This window comes from Canis aureus, chromosome 12 (genome assembly GCF_053574225.1).
Source record: "Canis aureus isolate CA01 chromosome 12, VMU_Caureus_v.1.0, whole genome shotgun sequence".
In the NCBI taxonomy this organism is placed as follows: domain Eukaryota; kingdom Metazoa; phylum Chordata; class Mammalia; order Carnivora; family Canidae; genus Canis; species Canis aureus.
Genome location: NC_135622.1, coordinates 37697833 through 37718617, shown reverse-complemented (window position 1 = coordinate 37718617; position 20785 = coordinate 37697833). Strand labels below are relative to the sequence as shown.

The 20785-nt window shown below is 35.7% G+C and overlaps 1 long non-coding RNA gene across 13 annotated transcripts in view; it reads left to right on the top strand.

Annotated features, from left to right (window-relative positions):
* The window catches only part of LOC144280993 (uncharacterized), a 276878-nt gene that overhangs the window by 37523 nt on the left and 218570 nt on the right, over window positions 1–20785 (top strand). For 11 of the 13 annotated variants that reach the window (XR_013349454.1, XR_013349455.1, XR_013349445.1 and 8 more), the window contains 3 exons: window positions 2005–2134; window positions 9537–9624; window positions 12234–12287. This is a non-coding gene — a long non-coding RNA (uncharacterized LOC144280993). Of the gene's footprint in view, window positions 1–2004; window positions 2139–9536; window positions 9625–12233; window positions 12288–14652; window positions 14717–20785 lie in introns of all 13 variants that reach the window. The other 2 variants (XR_013349453.1, XR_013349447.1) reach the window with 2 other exon arrangements.

The following is a 20785-nucleotide window of genomic DNA, read 5'->3' as shown; positions in this document are numbered from 1 at the left end:
ACTTCATAGGAGATTTCTCGAATTATTTTTGTAGTTTCTCAAGACATTATTCTGGATAAAATAGAAATATATAGAATGACACATGCACATGTAAATGGATTTAGGATTTTGTTAAATGACTTAAGGGGTATTGGGGAGAAATTGGCCTTGATGAATTACTTCTTGGAATAAAATCCAGAGAGTATGTAAAACATTACTGAGAGAAATTAAAGAACACTTAAATAATTTTATATATCCACATTCCTGGATAAATATTCAATATTATTAAAATTATTTTCTCCAAATTTATAAATTCTGAGAAAAGTTTCTATAATGTTAGAGAAAGACTTTATTCCTCAGCCATGATAACAAGTGGCCACCAGAACTGGTTTGCACTAGTTCAGTGGATCAGTGACATGGAGATAGACACACAGGAATGAATGCCAAGTGATGAGGGAGAAAGATTGAAGGTACATAGCTACAAGCCAGAGAATGCTCAGGACTGCTGGTGGCTGCCTCCAGAAACTAGGAAGAGGCAAGAAAGGATTCTAGCAAATCGCAAAGGGAGCATGGATTTACTGATCCCTTGATTTCAGACTTTAGCTTTGAGAACTGTGACACAATAAATTCCTATGCTTTTAACAATCCCAGATAGTTGTGATTTTTTCTTTTCTTTTTTTTCTTTTCTTTTCTTTTCTTTTTTCTTTTCTTTTCTTTTCCTTTTTCTTCTTTCTTTCTTTCTTTTCTTTCTTTCTTTCTTTCTTTCTTTCTTTCTTTCTTTCTTTCTTTCTTTCTTTTCTTTCTTTTCTCTTTCTTTCAGCAGCCCTAGTAACTAATACACTTGGGGTTTAATATTTGATAAACTTGAGAAGATTAGAAAAATAGTTTTTCTAAATTTTTAAAATAAATGTATCATTGTCTTTTTATTTCAGATATTGAGTGTAGTCTCATCATCTTTTGACATTTCAATGCAATTGCATTCAAAATCCCAGCAGACTTTTTGGTAGAAATTGACAAGCTGACTTTACATCCTATATAGAAATACAAAGAACCTAGAATAGCCAAACAGCTATGGAAAAGGAAAACAGTGTTGGAGATCACTTATTAAAAAGCTACAGTATTTAAATATGGTATAGGAATAAATATTTTTTAAATAGATAAGGGGAATAGAACAGAGGATATAGAAATAGACCCACATGCTATGGTCAGTTGATTTGGGGCAAAGATGCCAAGGCATCAAATATGAAAAAAATTAGACTTCCCTACAATCTAGCAGTATCATTCCTAAGTAATTATCCAAAATAAATTAAAACATACACCCACAAAAAGATACATAAATTTTTACAGCACCTTTATTCATAATAACCAAAGACTGAGGAGGGGAGAATGTGTCTCAACAGGTGAATGGATAAGCAAGATGTGCTGTTTTCATACACTGAAATAATATTCAGCAAATAAAATGAATAGGCTGCCGATATTCATGGATAAATCTTACAGATATCATGTTGAGTGAAAGAAGTTAGATACAAAACTGTTCAGACTCTGTGGTTCCAATTGTACAAAGATCTAAAGCAGTCAAACCTAATTTATGGTGATTGAATTAGATCAGTGGTTGCTTGGTACCGAGATGAGTTTGCGTATTGATTGCAAAGAGGTGACAGATGTTCTCTATCTTGATTGGGGAGGTGGTTATTCAGCACATACATTTGTCAAAACTTAATTGTTAAACAGTACACTTAAAATTCTATTTTATTGAGTGCACATGATAGCTCAGAAAAGTTAAAACTGGGGAGAAGTCACTTGTATTTTTCCTCAATTAATATGTGATATAATTAATTGAGGTGGGCTCAAAAATAATTTTTTAAATAGCTTAGATGAGAAGATGAGATTAAAGTAGAAAACACCAGAATGTCAGACACATAGTAAGTCTATTTTATATAACCCTTGTTTAAGGTTTGTGTGTGTCTGTGTATGCTTTCTCTATCACATAGTAAAATATATTTCTTATTTTATTTATTTTTAAAGATTTTATTTATTTATTCATGAGAGACACAGAGAGAGGCAGAGACATAAGCAGAGGGAGAAGTAGGCTCCATGCAGGGAGCCCGACGCGGGACTTGATACTGGGTCTTCAGGATCATGCACTGGGCCGAAGGCAGGTACCAAACCACTGAGCCACCCAGGCACCCCTATTTCTTATTTTAAATAACAGAAAAAAATTTGAAATATCCTGCTTTAGGGTACTATAATAAATCCAATCCTATTCAATATTTATCATCAATCTGGATAAAATGACAAACCTTTATCATATGTACTTTAGGCACCAAGCCATCAGGAACAGAATGCCTAGGTAGTCAATAATTTATTTTTTTTAAGTATGGATACCCAGTTTGAGTGAAAGTATAAGGAATTGCACATATACATTCTGCTAATGAAAAATGTGAATTGATACAACCACTTTGGGGGACAGTTTGGAAATATGCATTAAAACCAGTTTGGGAAGTTTCAGTTGACATACATTCAAGCTCATTGTTTCTTTCCTTGGCTATGTCCAGTCTACTGGTGAGCCCATCACAATAATTTTTCATTTCACTACAATGTTGTTAATTTCCTTTTGATTCAGAGTTTCAATCTCTGCTTACATTACCCAACTTTTCTTGCGTGATCTCCACTCTTTCTGTTAGAGCTCTTGCATATTAATCATGGTTATTTTAAATACGTGGCCTAATAAATTTCAAAACCTCTATCATATCTGAATTTTTTGTTTCTTCTCTGTCTCTTCACATAGTTCTTTTCCTCTTCTCTTCTTTCGCTTCCGCTCCCCTCCCCTCCCGTCCCCTCCCCTCCCCTCCTCTTCCTTCTTTTTCCCTCTAAGGATTTTATGTACTTATTCATGAGAGACAGAGAGAGAGGCAGAGATATAGGCAGAAGGAGAAGCAGGCTCGCCAAGGGGAGCCTAATGTAGGACTCTATCCCAGGACTCCAAGATCATGACCTGAGCCAAAGGCAGATGCTCAACTGCCGAGCCACCCAGGAGTCCCAAGCACAGTTTTTTTTTTTTTTTTTTAACTTTTATTTATTTACTTTTAATTTTTTAAAATTTATTTATGATAGAGAGACAGAAAGAGAGACAGAGAGAGAGAGACAGAGACATAGGCAGAGGGAGAAGCAGGCTCCATGCACTGGGAGCCCGACGTGGGATTCAATCCTGAGTCTCCAGGATCGCGCCCTGGGCCAAAGGCAGGTGCTAAACCGCTGCGCCACCCAGGGATCCCTTTTTTTTTTTTTAATTTTTAGAATAGCTTCTACTGTTTTGTTAAAAGCCAGGCAGGATATATTGAATAATAGTAACTGAGGTAAACAGGCCTTTTGTGGGAGGGTTTATGTTAATCTGGCTAGGAATTTGGCTATCTTTAATGTCTGTTAAATATGTAAATATAGAAGGTTTCAATTTCTTTTTCTTTTTTTTTTTAAGATTTATTTATTTTTGAGAGAGAACGCATGAGACAGAAGGACAGAGGGAGAGAGAATTTCAAGCAGACTTGGACTAAGTGTGGGCCATGATGTTGAGGCTTAATCTCACAACTCTGAGATCATGACCTGAGCTGAAACCAAGAGTCAGATGCTTAACCAACTGTGCCACCCAAGCACTCTTTTTTCTCCCTTGTTGTCTTTGGGTTTCCCTGAAGATTTCTTTTTAAATAGAATCCATACCTTCTGCTTCTGTCAGATGGAAACCTCTGTTATTATACAGAAGCCTTGGTAAAGTCCAGGGGGAGGGGATGCATTCTATAATCTTATGATTAGGTCATAGTCTTCCAGTGAGCCTGTATCTCACATTTCCTTTGGACTATTCCCAGTCAATGACTATGCAGGGCAGAGATAAAGCAGGCCCTTTCCTGGGAAGTGGAAGACTTTTCTGAAAGATGATTCGGATTAAGGACTTCTACTAGCTTTCATGAACTGCACTGTTCTAAGACTTTTACTCAATCTCCCTCCCTTCCCTCTCTCCTTCACAAGAGCAAGAGGAGCACGTGATCTGACTGCTCTCCTGGCCTCCCTCAGGTCCCTTCCCATTTCCCTTCCCAGGCATTTCTCCTAATAAATCTCTTGCATGTTTAATCATGTTTTGGCATATGCTTCTCAGAGGACCTGGACTAATATGTCTACTTATATTAAAATACAAAGATGAATTATAGAATGCTAATGGGTTTTTATGATCAAACATCAAAACTCAAAGTCAGTCTGTACTTTTGGTTAGTTGTTTCACACTTCAACTGAACACCCTTGGAATTAAAGATTTATTTTTTCTTCTGCTAAAGGTATGTTATTGGGAAAAATTTTAATAAACTGTACTGCTCTAACCAGTAGCTTCTCCTCGAATGCTCATGAAGTAATATAATACTTCTTATAACTGACTCAGTTCTAAAAATAGCTTCTACAAAATATGTAATATCTCAATTACCTCTCTCCCTTTGTATCTTGTGCAAGCATTTCGACGGACTCAATAAAGCTTAAATGGAGCTAATGTGAAAAGATAGTCTCTAAGGTTCTAGCTACAGTTCTTGTTATCAATAAGCAAGTAATCATTTAGCGTGTGCTCTGCTGGGAATCATTTTGATCAATTTAAAAGATTAGATTAGCTTAATTGAAGAGACTAATTCTTCCTTCTAATGAGATCAGTTTCAAATACTAGGGTATCACTATTTAGCTTCTTTAACATTGAATAATATTTTTCCTACAGTCTAATAAATAAAAGAGTCCCAAGCTTAGGTAACTTGCCAACTGTTACCTATTTAACCCTGAGCAGTAGCATCTCCTTCCAGAATTCAGAGGTATTTTATCTCTATCTTGATCTTATTTCTGCTTCTGCTATTAGCTACGGTCCTGGATGCATTTCTTTTCTTTTTTTCATAGGTAAGTGAAGATAATTATCAGCAAAGTCCAAAAGTGATAAAATACTTTCTGCAATTTACATATTTCTTTGATTTGCCAACCCTTTATAAACAAAACATAGATTAAAAATTTTATTATGAATTTAGGTTACTCATATTTTTGCTACTAATATTTTCAAGGTATTAACCAGGTGGTAGACAATTAAATGTTTATGTAGGTTCCTTATAGGTTCTTAATGAGAATTGAATATGTTGACCTTTAGATATATAGAATCATACCTATCTTTCAGATGTTAAAAACAAAAATGTGTATTAAAACTAGTGTGTATTTTGAATGGTTGTAATTTTAATGTAGTCAAGAGATAGACTAAAGTCTATTCATTAAAATGTCTGCATATTAATTAATCATATAAATATTTTCCTGGACTATGTTATAGACTTGGTCATTTATTTCAACTAGGAAATTATGAATTTCAACTATTATTATCAGATAGAGTTATCTGGAAAGTTTAAATGTGGTCAATGAAAAGGGAGTGCCAAAGGAAAAATATATCTTAAAAGTAGAATTGGTGCCATCGAAGCAGCTTCAAAGTATGTGAAAAATCATAGCAAATTACTGAAGCTTTAGGCAATTGCTACAATCCTGGAGAAATGATGGCTAGGGAAGGGAGGATGAGTATACAGTCACAGATTGGAGCTATTTTATATGTGCGTATCTGATATTTACACTTTTAACTTTTGGAGAAATACAGTACTGTTTTAAATATTTTAATACTATCACTGTATTTTTATCAATAACTATTTTCAGAAAATTTTATATATTTATCTTAAAGCATTATTGTATTTTTGAGACTTTTTTTTGAGACATTTTATTTATTTTTTTTGAGACATTTTAAAACCACTTTTAGGTTTGAAATATTTGCCAAATACTGCATGTCAATTTTATAATGAAAATTGTTAAGTAAATGTAATTAGTTTAGTAGATATTTACTGTAAGTTCTACTTTCTGGAATAAATTTGTTTTCACTAGACTGTATTGTTTGCAGGGTATTAAAATTAAGAAACCAATGCCTGCCTCTTTGTCACAGATTAGTGAGGAGTGAGGATTGGTTTAAAATGAGTGCAGCGATGCCCTGCAAGGAAGAAAAAGGCTTTCTTTCACCTTATACAGTAAAAGAACACAATTACTTTATAGGACCTGGGATATAAAAGCTATGTGAAGCCTCATTTATATTGCTGCACAGATTAGGGTTTATGGTGACAGTCATATCAAGTCTCCAAGACATCGAGTGGAAAAAGCCAATGTGAGTGCTGTGTTTGCTCCACCAGTAAAAGGAACTTAATGTTTTGTTCTTTAATGAAAAGAATGCCTATAGAATTGTTATGTGGTCTAAGTAAAATTCTGCATGGAAATAATTTTGCTGAAGAGCAGCAGAGTCATTTTGGGTGTTAATAGGGGAATGTAGTATTGAGATTAAAAAGATTTAACCATGTTGCATTTTATTTCAGTGATTACTTTCTTAACCATTTTTAGCTAAACCTGCCAGCTTAGTATCTGTAATTATGGCATGTATTAAAATCAGCCAAGCTGTTAAGTACACACTCAGATGTGTAGCTGCTGCTCTAATATATCACTCAATCATTTCCCATTATACCATGCAACATTAGTCACCATTATTGCAGTGTGCAGCCTTGATAAACACTTCATGCTAAAGGAGAAAAAGTCGGGAATATTGCCTAATGTTTTTTATCTCTGAATCTACATTATGTTTCTCATGTGGTTTTCCTTGCTTCAATTCATCTGCTTCCCTTTGTTAAATTTGCACAAATTCTTAACATAAAAGTATCCCCAAATGTCTATGTTGTAATTAGGTTGTAATTCTGAGCCAAAGTTCTAGTGACAATTTAAGAGCAAACTGAGGAGCCGATGGGATACTACCAACTCTGGGGAGTTTAGAAAGGGAAGAGCAGAACTAATTTATATAAGTCTGGGAGCTGATTATTTTGTGCACAGCTACTGACAAAATAGAAGCTACCTCAGTTGTCCCCTTTTTGTCTCTTTGTACATCACAACTCTTCAATCGTTACTGCTTCTGTACGCTGTGGTTAAAATAAACTTCTTAATGACACTTTGCTGTGTTCAAAATATCTATGTGTCCACCTCTAGAAGAGCATTGGATTGGTGCTTCTAGATTTTAACCTCAGCATCTCTCTCTTTATAAAAGACCCCACAAGTTGTAACCATTGGCAAACAGAATTCTTTTCACATTAAGTTCAGGTGATATTTGATGAATTGACATGAGTCAACTTATGCCCAAGGATTTAAAAAACATACAAAACCATTTATTTGTTATACAAAAAGAATGTGGAAAAGTAACTGAACGACGTGAAAAGGCAGTCAGTGTTTTGGGTGTGTGGAGAGAAGTTCCAGCTGCAGGTCCTCCTGAAGAGGGCACTGAAGCGAGCCCACACTACCTGTGCTTGAGCCCTACCTGCCGCTCTGCACCCTTCGCGATTCCACTGCAGAGAGGAAGCCACTGTCCCTCCTAGTGTAGAGCCTAGATGTGTCCCACCCCTCACCCCCACCTGTGGGCATCCTGTTTGGATGGGGGGCTCCTTGTGAACCTTTTGAACTTTCAGAGGGTAGCCTTTTGTTTGAACCTCTGCCCTCTGGCCTTAGGATCATGGTACTCCAAGTCTGCTACCCCTTTCCTGGGGGTGGCACCTGGACTTCATTGTGTGCAGGTGCTCCTGCTCTTTACCAAGATGCTGGCTTGTTGCCGTCTGTGCTTCCACCCACCAGGAGAGTGTTTCAGCTGATTCCTGTCTTAGCTTTACTGCATCCAGGCTAAGGAACAGAGGTTAGTGCCTTCTCATATGGTGTGTTCTGTTGCCCTCCTTCCCCTATCAGTTGAGCTGACACCAGCCATCATTTCGTAGCCAGTCAGCAATGTTGGCAGAGGCTCTTTCTGTGCCAAAATTAGAAGGGAAATTAGGTTTTCATTTAGTGTTGCTGAAACCATCTCTGCTATTCCACAGCATATCAGACTGCTTGGGCATGGCAAGGAAGTGGTCTCTAAAGAACCACTTTCCCAAGGGATCCCTGGGTGGCGCAGCAGTTTGGCGCCTGCCTTTGGCCCAGGGCGCAATCCTGGAGGCCCGGGATCGAATCCCACATCGGGCTCCCGGTGCATGGAGCCTGCTTCTCCCTCTGCCTGTGTCTCTGCTTCTCTCTCTCTCACTGTGTGCCTATCATAAATTAAAAAAAAAAAACTTTCCCTTGAAAATGGGTCACCAATGGGAGACTCCAACCATGCCTGCAGTGTTGGAAGCAGAATCAGGAATTTCATTTTATATTCTTATTCCACAGATAAGGATCTGAAGAACAGGAGACTTGCCAAAGGCATTTAGGCTGGATTCTGCAGGAGAGGTTGAATATAAAAATTTCCTTTCAAATTTATCTACCCGCCTGTGAATCTCTGAGTTTAGGTCCATTCTGTGTTTTTAGTGTTACTATTCTCCTAAATTCCACATGCTTTTCCCCTTCCCATCTGCTAATCCAAATCCTATCTAACATTAGTACTGCTTTCTCCATTAGTTTTTTTATCAATTAGGAGGTTTTTGTTCACTTTTAACTTTTTTTCTTTTGAGGATCTCTATAGGTTTTAGAGTGAGGACTATACAACTTAACTGTAAAAGAATCATCATTAAAATAGGTAGTCTGCCTTAGTACATCTGCATTTCTGCATTCCCGATCAACTTCCAAGTGAAGGTGATGCTTCTGGTCCCTGGACAGTTTTGTAGGATGCTTGTGGTACTTTTTCACTGATTCCTAAGTATTTATTGTTTAGAATAGTTGTGTGGGCATCATCTGGAGCCACTTGTAAAATGCCAGTTCTGGGGAATTTTACTAATTTACATCTGATGAAATAGAATCTCCAGGGTAGGGTCCCAGCATCTGTTTCTTCATAAAAACTTCAGGTAATTCTAAATCTCAGCCACTGAGTCTAGTTCAGCGTCTGTATTCTGATGACAAGAAATTGAGTTCCACAGATGTCTAGAGAGAAGCGAAAGATAGCAGACAGCTTGTGTAATATTAAGAGTTAACAGATCTGGAATTACTCCCCCCTTTTATAAACTTACTGGTATGAACTAAAACGCAAGTCCTAATCTCTCTACACATTTTTCTCATCTGTAAAATGGAACTAGTACTATCTACTTCACATGATTTGTATTAGGGTTGTAGGGGATAACAAATATAAGATGTCCAGGCCATGGTAGATACTGAATATATTGTGATTGGGACTTCATTTTCTTTTTATGTATAATCTCTTCTGGATTACAAATCATTTGAGGGTAGGAATTGAGGGGCTGCTCTCCTTTTTGATCTAACCTATTGCTAGCACAGGGCTGAAAAAAGAACATGCTCAGTAGATGTTTATTGATGTGGCTCAAAACATCCTCTTAGCCTTTCAATATTTGGTCTCCCAATTCAAATTAGCTGGTGTCAGGTAATTCTGTTCCTTAGACCTGACCCAGAGTCCACTGAACTTAACATTCATGTCCTGAGCAGATGCTCCACATCTGTAGTAAAATGACCTAACCCTGGGGTCAACATGAAGGATAATCTGAGATTCATATCTATCTCATTCTGGGTTTCAGACTCAGAAGTTAATCCTGCTTCAAAATGAATTTCTACATCAACCTACTGATAACTAACCTGACCAGTCTGAATGACTCTGCAGCAGAGGTGAGCTGATAGTAATCAAATAACTGCCTCATCACATTACCACAGTCCTTATTTATGTTCTCTGTACCACTAGACTATAAATACCTTGAAGGCAGAGTGTATCTTTTACCTGTAGATCCTCAGTAACATCACAGTATAACATAATTGATTGTTTCATGGGCTAACTCTAGATTTTGGGTTGGAATGAGAGAAAATGTAAACTAACCTGGTATCTATTGGGCTTCTGTTCAGAAGTTAAATTAACTTGTTGTAAGTCATTTGCTTTTGATTTTCACTGTAATCCTGTGTATATGTCCTTGTAGAGATATTTCTGAGCCAAGTCATTATAAGTAATTTTAATAGTGGTAGGAGCTACTTGATTTATTATTTGCCATATACTGTGAAAAATTTTTGGCAAATATCCTGTGATTAAATACAGTACTCTTGTGAAATTACTCCAGATTACTACTTGGAGAGATTACTCTTCATTTTATAGATAAGGATACTAAGGCCCAATAAGCTTTCTAAAGGCGAGGATTTAAGCCTGGGTCTGCCTGAGGCTAAAGCTGTGTTCTTCATCATTTTGATCTATACCCACCATATGCTCAGACTTTAAAATTTGACTTGAGAATGGACTAAATCTTTTAGTATTATATTTAATAGTGACATGAATAATTTTCATCATAAATTGTTGACATCTACATTTAAGACAATATATAATGATTCCTAATCACTGGACACCAGAGTGAATTTGGCAGAGTGGAGTTTGTACAGACCTTGACATCAAGGGGAATACGATCTGGATCTGAATATCCTCTCTGCAACTTACTAGTAAAATAGTTTTGGGCAAGTTTTGTAACTGTATTTCAGTATTTACATCTGTAGAATGAGAATGATATTGATTGCAGGATTGTGCTAAGATTGAAGATAAGTAAATACATGGGGTAGGTCTTCCACATAGGGTACACTCCAATTTTCCTACCCTCTACCTGGATATCCTACAAGTTCTTTCAGCTCAGAATTTCCCAACCAATGGCATAGTTTGACTCCAAATTTGTGCTTTAATTTTTTCCTGCTAATTAGATGACCAGCATGTGCCAAATTTTATTTCAAGCTTCCTCTATGGAAGGAAGCCTAAGAAGATTAGTTCAGAATCCCCGTAGTTTGGACATCTTAACTAAAGGAAAAAAAGAATGACCAGATATTGGTAGTTAGACTAGATACAAGAAAAAAAGAGTACTTGGTTCAATGTCATCATTCTTGAATGACCATTAGCTAGATGAGTAGTTTTCCAGAAGGGATCCCAAACTATTAGCATTTAACAGAAAATTACTTATGCATTTTATAGGGTATGCTAATTTATCTCCAGGAGGAGATTGAACATTTCATTACAAGAAAGGCTCAGTCTCTGAAGAGTTGAGGGCCATGTTTAGCTCCTCCTCCTCCATTAAAGAAGTCTTGTTTTTCTGTCACAGGAGGTCCATCCCCTCCCAGACTGTGGTCTCTTAATTAACGATCATACTTTTAGTCTCTTGTTTCAATTCAATTTCTGTAATCAAAATTACTTTTCTAAAATGCCATTCTCATCATATGACTCATAAGTTTAGAAACTCTCCATTGCCTAGGCATAACTTGCTCCTTCATAACTTGTTTTCATGCCTCCTGTCCAGATTCCTCCTAGTCACTTTTTTTTCTTTTTTTAGATTTTATTTACTTATTAGAGAGAGTGCAAGTGAGTGCAGGCAGGGTGAGTTTGCTTTTCCCACCACTATTAAGGAGAAGCAAACTCTTTGCTGAGCAGGGAGCTGGATGTGGGGCTGGATCCCAGGACCCTGGGATCATGACCTGAGCTAAAGGCAGACACTTAACCAAATGAGCCACCCTGGCACCCCATAGTCACTCTTTTTAATGAAGGTTTTTCTTCCATTTGTAGGATCATACTAGCCCTTTACTAAATCTAAGGACTTGACGTACCCATGTGTTATTATTTATGTTTTCTCCTTATTTTCCTTCTGGAAAACTGGATTCATCCTTAAAGACCTCTATTAAATAATACCAGGTCTCTCACGTATTCTTCCTGAACTCCTACTAGGATCAGCTTTTCTCTCAGCCCCTCAACCATCAGTTAACTCTCCATTATTTTGTTCAGCAAGCATTTAGATAGCTTCCAGTATGTGCAAAACACTATAATAAGCACCTTGTAAATATTAACCAATTTATATTTAGTATAATTATTAACTTATAATGACACCATGATAGACACCAGTGTTATCCTTATTTTACAGGTTAAAAATATGAGGCACAAAGAGTTTAAGTTACCTGCTCAAAGGCATACAGGTCAAAAGAACTAGAGCTGGGATTCAAACCCAGACAATAGAGTTCTGAGTGAGTCCTTTCAGAACCCATGTTTTTCATACTAAAATGATTCTTACGATTATATTTCAGTACTTATTATGTTACAGGGTTTTCATTTTTACATGCTAGTCTCACCTGCTAAATGTCCTAAGGAAAGGAACAAATTCTTTCCTTGATTTCTGGCTCAGCACATGGCATGAAATGGGTGCCTAATAAATACATATTGAATTGAATTAAGATTAAAAATATTTTTTCTTTCCTTTCCTGATAAACAGACTTGCCTGCCAGTAACTGTCCTTGAGGTTTGTTTATATTCAGTGGGAAGAAAGGTAAGCAGATAAAAGCAAGTTAGTTTAACAAAAAGTCACTACTAGCAAATGCTCAGAAAATACCATTAATTGCTATTAGAGACGTTCTTTTAAGAAATGGATAATTATTTTTGCCATGTAGTAAGGGAGATGAAAGATTATATGATCATAGGGCAACCAGCAAGTCTTGCTTCTGTAGTGCACGTTGTCTGACCAAATGTCAGTGAAGTCACATACATAGCTCATACATGTAATTGAAACAAATGTGTACACTCTGAATAATGCTAAAAGAGGCTGACCTGTATCTTTTGGAAAGGGAAATACTATTACCAGTAGAAATTCTGATAGCTCAAATAGGAAAAGCTGGACTAATTAAATCTTGAGAAGAAAAGCTCCACAAATCCCTTTAGAGGGGAAAAAATACAATAAAAGGAGATCAAAGACAAAATCATCACTTAGGCTTTGTCATTATAGATAGTGAATATTCTCATGAAAGCATTTGGTAAGTATGTGAAAGAGATCTAATGTTGACTATAGGATTACAAAGCTGTTGTCAGAACAATTGATAATATATATGATACCACTGAAATCATGATACCACTGAAATCAATCTCTCGTAAAATGGATATTGGACTGGAATGAATGCCAGTGGGAATAATGGTGGGAGGCATTAGTTAAGGAAGGATAATACTGTCTTTTTTCTTACGTAATATAGTATTCAGGTAAATATATATTCCATTATAAACCATTTTGTTTTAGGTTTTCTATTCATCAGTATAGATTTAATTATATAAAACTACTAGAGCTTGATATCTAGTAAAGCTACAGACTCAAAATTAGAATTGAGAGGACAGGACCTTCAGAGTATACCTTTTGAACACAACTTTAGTTGTTAGAATGGCCATTGAATAAAACAATATTAATTGAGGTCTCATCTGAAGTTCAGTGGAAAAAAATAAAGTAAGTTTGCTACTCTAAGGAGATTTACTGCAAGCATCTGTCATTTAAAAAGAAAATGATAGGTATATATCATTATCAACAATTTTATATAAATCAGACAATTTCATATGATGATACCTTTGGTTAGTCTTGATGAAAATGCTCACCTACAACACTTTGTTGGCAATAGAGTTAATGTATTTCAGAATAGGATGTCTTCACGTGCATTCTTTAATTCAGCTGTGCTGTCTTAACCTTTGAACTGACAAAGTATACATAGGCTTTGTCATATTTTGTTTGAAAATACCTAGGTTTTGTAGTCCTGAAATTACTGGAATGAAGACTTTCTAAGCACTATCTCACAAAATGCTGAGAACCATGAATTTTCTATTTAGTTGTCACTTTCTGAGGGAAGTGTTCCTTTTGCTATCTGGCAGATATTTTCTATTGCGTGCATTACTATTAAGTATAGAAGTCTTTTTAAACCATTGACATCATAAAGCCTTTACATTTGAACAGCTGAAATAAAATTTCCTTTCACTTCTTTTACATCATTAACTTAAAAACTTATTTGGTGTCTACTGTATGTCAGATCTTCAATACCTCTGAAGTTAAGAGTCTATTAGTGTTGGGAGCAAAGTAAAGAAAAACAAAACTACATGATATTCCCTATATTAAACACTTAAGATGAATAAAACCAGTTGCTAAGTATTTTAAATGCATTTCTTGCTAAATATGTTGCTGGAATTTATTAAATGCTTGCTAAATGGCAGCCATTCTGTCTTTTGAGAAATGGACAAAACGTTAGTAATAATAGTATCTAATAATCCTATAAAATAGATACTATTATTATTAACGTTTTGTCCATTTCTCAAAAGACAGAAATGGGGCATTGGGAGCCTCTTAATCTTTTTAAGGTTATACATCTAAGTGGCAGTGCTAGGACTCCATAGTTAGATACAAAGTGTCACAAAACAAACCCCCAAATTACTACTTGAATATTTATAAATATCTGCAGTAAGCTCTTTCATCCTTTTTCATTAAGGCACAGACAGTAACCATAGAGAGTAAGAAAACCGTCTTCTAGGGAATTTGAGACCAGTAAAACCAGAGAATTTAGAACTGCCATCAGGTTTCCTGACTGGGAAAAAAGTCTTCTGAGATTTTAGTGAGAACTTAGATTATCTACAGAGGAAAATGATTCTGTAATATCTCTTTGAGAAACAAAATCACCTAAATTCCATAGTTCAAAGAAAAATGTGGTTTTCTGTGTGATAGAGTAGTTCATGTCTAGTCCCAGTGTTAGAAAAATAAACTACACAAAGCAAGGACCCTAAATGGCATTTCAGTCAGAACAGCTTCTTATAAGATGGTTTGTATAGTTCAGCTCACAAATGGCTGCTATCAGAAGCTGTATCAGTTATCCCCTGGGCTTCTCTGTCTGCAGAGAATAACACAGGAACATAAGGATTGAAGACATGTTGGGTCTAAGTTGAGGAAACTCCTCTCAGGTAAAGAGATCTAATTTTGCATTACTGTCAGTCTTTGTGCCACACAGTTGAATACATTTGCAGATGAGCAAACTGAAGCTATGGTTTTAAGGTGGTAAAATACATTTTGGAATCCATTTGAAACCCAGAAAGGTTTCTTGTAGATCTGTAGTGACTTCCATGTTCCTCCAAAAGCTTTCATTGCATTACTCAAGGCTTTCCTTATTTTACCTCCATTGGGAGCTAATCTCTCTTTTCTCAAATTAAAGGCACTCACAACTGGATTCAGCCTTCTAGGAAGGGTTTAATCCAGGACACTTTATGGGATATAAAGGCTCCTATGAGACACCTCATTTTAAAACTGTCCTCGGAAAGTGAAAGATGAATATGAATTTGCCAATACTAAAGGGCATTCTACCTATTTGTGAATTAAATCTGACAGATCATCATAGGAAAGAACTGCCCATGCCACCTAAAAATGTGCTGATGTTCTATAAATGTCATCTACTTTTGGCTGTCAAGTAGAATTAGGTGAGAAAAGGATACAGAACTGTCAAAAACTTGTAGGCTGACAGTGTTCTGCAATACAGTTGGTAAAATAAGACCATGAATTTTTTCCAAAGAGGCTCTCTCTCTCTCTCTCTCTCTCTCTGGACATGGATTGGTACCACACTGTCATCAAAGCACAAATACACTTGGGTCATAGTACAAATATAGTCAATGGCTATCTAAGAGACCTTGAATTGTCTTTCTATGTGATTAAAAAAATCAAATTTGGAATTTTTATGAGTAGATTAAGAAATGTTCAAAGCAAGAGGTCATTAAGAAATGTTTGGAATAAGGGGGCATTAGATAAGTCAAAACTATCCCTAGCGTTACAAATTTAATAATAATTGGAAAGGAGATGACATATGACACTAAGGGAATAACGAAGAGTCCTGAGCATATTCAGCTGACTGACTTAGTATGAGGGTAACCTGGGAAGTGATAGCAGACCACTTAGGAGGTTGTGGAACTATGGACCAACTCTATAAACAGTATAGACACTGGCTCTTAGTAAGGCCTCAAGACATGTTCCCTATAGAACTGTGGACATTTTGTTTGATATGGATGGCCTCTGATTTTGGCAGAAGCACCAAAGTGAATCATGCAGGACAGAGCCATGATGATGAAAATCTCAGCTTTCTAGACCTTCTGGGCAGTTTAAGCAAATGTTTTATTATCCATGTACTGTGACAATGAAGTGTCTGTGGCAGAGGACATGGGATTTGCATACAGCATTTGAGTTCCTGATCTTCCACTTACTATTCAGGACAGATCTTTGAATCTCAGTTTCCTCATATGTAGACTGGGAATAAAGAACAATACTTCATAGAGTTGATGTTTTGGAAGATTGATTATTTTGCTAGGTATAGAATAGTAATTGACAGGGGGCATTGTTGTGATTATTAAGAACATGATTTGAACATCTAAGTGTGCCTGTCCAGCTTTGTGCTAGGCTCGCAGTTATAGCATGACATTTCAGTCATATGTCTTTAGAAGATGACTATCTGGGGAGGAATGGACACCACAAATAGACAATATGTAAGGACTAAAATATTGGTCATTGCTGATTGGCACAATAGGATTTAGATATTTTTTTTTATATACATTTGATCACTCATTAGCTAATTTTCCTAGTTACCATTCCTTTTTACCACAGTCATATACATACATACACAAAGCTTTCGTATATATTTTTAACATATTCATATATTATTGCAAATAACACCCAGATCAATATATAGCATTTCTATCACTAGAAAAATACTTTATTCCCCTTCCCAGTCAACCTCTGTCCAAGAGTATTCTAAGGATATATTGTCTTGACTTCTGTTACCATAGATCACTTTGTCTGTTTTTGACTCCCATATAAATGGAATCATGTGGTATATACTTTTTAAGACTTGGCTTCTTTGACTGCATTGGTCTATTAGATATATCCATATCCATGCTACTTCCATCACTGGTTCTTTTTCATTGCAGTGTAATATGCTATTCTATGAAAAAAATACACATTATTTGTCCATCTGACTTTTAATGAACATTTGAGCTGCTTTCAATTTTGTGCTCTTATAAATAAAGCTACTATAAATGTTCTTATACATGCTTTTGGTGGCTATAACTACTCATTTCTGTTGGGTATATATATGCAGGATTAGAGTTGTTTTACATATACTATAAAGCATTTTTTCCACAATGGTTTTTATTAATTTGTGTTCCTACCAGCAATATAAGAGGTTTCCAGTTGTTCTATGTCTTAGAGAACACTTGGTATTTTCAGTCTTCCATTTAATCGTCATGATTGTTTCTATGTAAGTATGTGGACTATGTTATTTTACCAGGTGTTCAGGGAAGGAAATCACATATTCACAGAAATTTATAACACACTTCTTCTCACCTTGGATCTTCTTAGTTCTGTAGACTCTCCAAAGAGTTTTTTGTTTTGTGACCTCTACAAACATGATAATGTCTGCTTCTTATCTGCTGACCAAATGTTGATTAGCACTGGCCCCAAGGGCAGATAAGAAAGGGTCCCTCCTTGAAATATATAGCAGAACACTTTATGTACACTTCTAACTTCTAGCTGCCTTTTTGCCTAGTAGATGTTTAGTAAATATTTGTTGAAATTAGTTGACTTTCTTTTTATTTTTTTGCTCTACAAAATTACTTTAACTTGTGCTTACTCCTACTATGAACATTGCCTTTTCTTGAAAAATTGATTATAACTTGTACATTTACCTGAAAAATATTGTTTTCATCTTCAATGCTTTTAGTCTTAAATGATATGATTGGAGTGAGAAATATTGTGAGCTTCCCAAAACAAATTTGTACATAATAGTGCTCAAAACCAAGCTATTAACTATTTTTAAGGACCTAAAACAAATTTGTACATAATAGTGCTCAAAACCAAGCTATTAACTATTTTTAAGGACCTAAAACAAATTTGTACATAATAGTGCTCAAAACCAAACTATTTACTATTTTTAAGGACCTAGAATAGCAAGGTAGGTAACTTAGCATTTTGAAAACTATTTTTATTTTGCCTCAGACCTTTAAAAGAACCTGATGAATATTGAGGACAATATGTTTAGAACTCTCATAAAAAAATGTTCACACATGAGTAATATGTGGGAACTAACCATTATCAGACACGTATAACATGTCTGGCAGCATATATTATCTCTGACTCTTTCAACAGCTCTATAAAGGCCCTTGTTTTATAGAAATAAAATTTGATTCTGGACTTAAAATTTTACTTGGCTAAATTATGCATATTTCAAATGGGATTGTCATTAAAATACAAATATATTTGATATCAAATTCTTGAAAAAATGAGAAAGTGAAATTAAAGTTGATCAACTGATATAATTTTAAATAATTTAGCAAATGAAGAGATTAGGATGCTCCTTTTTTGTTTTTGTTTTTTATTGCAGGCACTCCTATTTAAACAGGGATAGATACTGTGATGGTCCATGATGCAAACTATATTGTCCAAATGGGAAAAAGGGACTGGGAGAAAATTGAGGCCTTTTACTTGTTTTCTTTCTATTCTTTTCTCAAATCACAGGGCTTTATTTGAATTGTTCCTAAAGACCATTGGAGCACATTATTTTCCCTTCATTCTAAAGAATATCTTTGCTTCGTATAGCTTAATTTCTATTATTATCTCTCAACACATTTTGTGTTGTCCTTTGTAAAATCTCAATGGTATGGCAGTTTTCTCTTGATGATTACTTAGTTGGAAACCTGAATTATTTCTTTTACTGTTCACTTCTTAAAGTAAACATCTGTATATATTTTTCCTTCTATTTTTGTCAGTGCTATTTAGTATCTTACATATTATTTTATGATTGTGTCTATCTGGCTGTGAGCAAGTGAAATTGAAAAATTCCACTATGCTTATTTAGATCTCTAAAAATCTTCCTAAGCCCCACCAACTAGGGAACTCATAGTGTCTTTTGGTGAGAGTGACCAGAAAGGATGAGCTGAATTTAACCCTAGGTTTAGCCTAGGTTTGTTATGTATTTGACTATATAATTTACATATTTGAGTATAAAAACCTATTCACACTAAAAATAGGCATTTAATAACATGACTAATTGATATCCCAAATAGGGAATTAGAAATGCTCATAGACCCATTATCAGATGAATTTTTTTACCCTACCATTTCTTCTGTTAACATTTACTTCCTTGTTTGTTAAAATTCCCATGTAAGTAAAAAACAAAAAACAAACAAAAAACCCAGAATCTGAAAGGGCTCTATTTCTCTAGTTAATATGAAATCTATCAGGACTGGGAACACCTGTGTTTCCTAGTATACTGCTGTGGCACTTAGATAGTGCACCCAGACTAGCCAACTACACATACAGGTGCCAAAGTTATCACCTGAGGTACATGTCAGATAGAATTCCTACCTTATTTCTTTTTTTTTTTTTTTTTTTTTTTTTAGAATTCCTACCTTATTTCTAGAAAGAAACCATAAATTCCTGCCTCAAAAGTAGTAGTAATGGGGGTACTTGGATGACTCAGTCCCTTAAGCATCTGCCTGTGGCTCTGGCCCTAATCTCAGGGTCCTGGGATAGGGTCCCACATCTGGCTCTCTGTTCATTGGGGAGTTGGCTTCTCTCTCTCACTCTCCCTCTGTGCTCTCTCTCTCTCTCAAATAAATAAAAATAATAAAAGTGGTAACAGGATGATGATAATTTAATAGTAATCACAACCACAAATTAACTGTTTTAAGCAGCAGATTTAGGGGCAGATTTTTTACATTCTTGTTCCCTGGGCCCTGCTGAGAACTTCCCACATGACCATCAGTTTCCTCTTAATTTTAAATCATTACTGAGCTGCTTTTCCCCTACCTCTTATCTATTTCAAATCTTCTTCTTGTCTCACAGACATCAAAGCATCTCCCAGACTTTCTTTGCTGCATAGTCATCATTATCACAGATACCCAGATGAGAATATCTTCTTGTCTGGCTCACTTTTCAGAAATGCAGTTTCAGAGTATATGTTCAGTGAAAGGGAGTTCTGTGGCTGAATTACCATCAAATCCCTTAACATCTTTGGCTGAATGACATCTCTAATTTTGCCCATGGGAAAAAAAAATAGCTTTTAGAACACTTATTCACAAGCTTACTTGGGAGATATATATCAAGAAACTTCTTGTTCCTATAATCAATAATTTAAAATATTTCATGTATCTTAAGCAAAATGACAAAAGTCCATTCTATAGATCTGTTCACCTTTTCAGAATTTTGAACTTATTGGAAATGAAGCTTATGAACATAAATTGAGGCCTTCCTTTACTGTTTATTCCAGAGATTTTGTAATTTTAAAATTTCAAATGCTTGGCTTTGGACTACATGTTGTTTGTGCATTGAGGACAGCTGGTTGTCATCTCCCCCTAGCACTAAGTTGCCTTTCATAATAACTTATCACTCCTGATTTGGACTGTGGGAGGTGGAAGTGCAATACTGGCTATGAGAATTGACAGACAAGTCAGAAGCCCTGGAATAATCTAGAAACTGCAAGTTTTCTCTGTAGTTGAAATAAGGCAACTAAAGGTAAAACTCCTCTGTAGCTTGAGGTTAAGGAAATTGTTTTTTGTGGGAAGGCTCTTTCTTTAGAATGTTTATCTAGAAGATTGCAGTGGGTGACAATTCTTCAGGTACTCAGCAAATGTCAGAAGGACTCCCCTCTTCCCCCCAACTCCAGGATATAAACATGGAGCTGTTAAATTTTGTGTCCTATCATGTAGGAAGTTCTTAGGGATGATCCATCCCACTTTGCCAAAAAATGCTGGTGAAATGACTTAGGATCTTTCTACCATTTAACACTTCTTTAATCTTCAACTCTTTTCTTAATAACAATATCATTTTTATGAAACTTGCCTGAGTAATTCCTTTTGTAACTGGAGACTGAGCAGAAGTTGTGGGAAAGATCAGAAATATTTAATGATTATGTTAGAGAAACTCTTTTCCCTGCTGGTGTAATATAATCTGGATACTACTATGTCTGATACTTGGGAGAACCTTCACAGACAGAG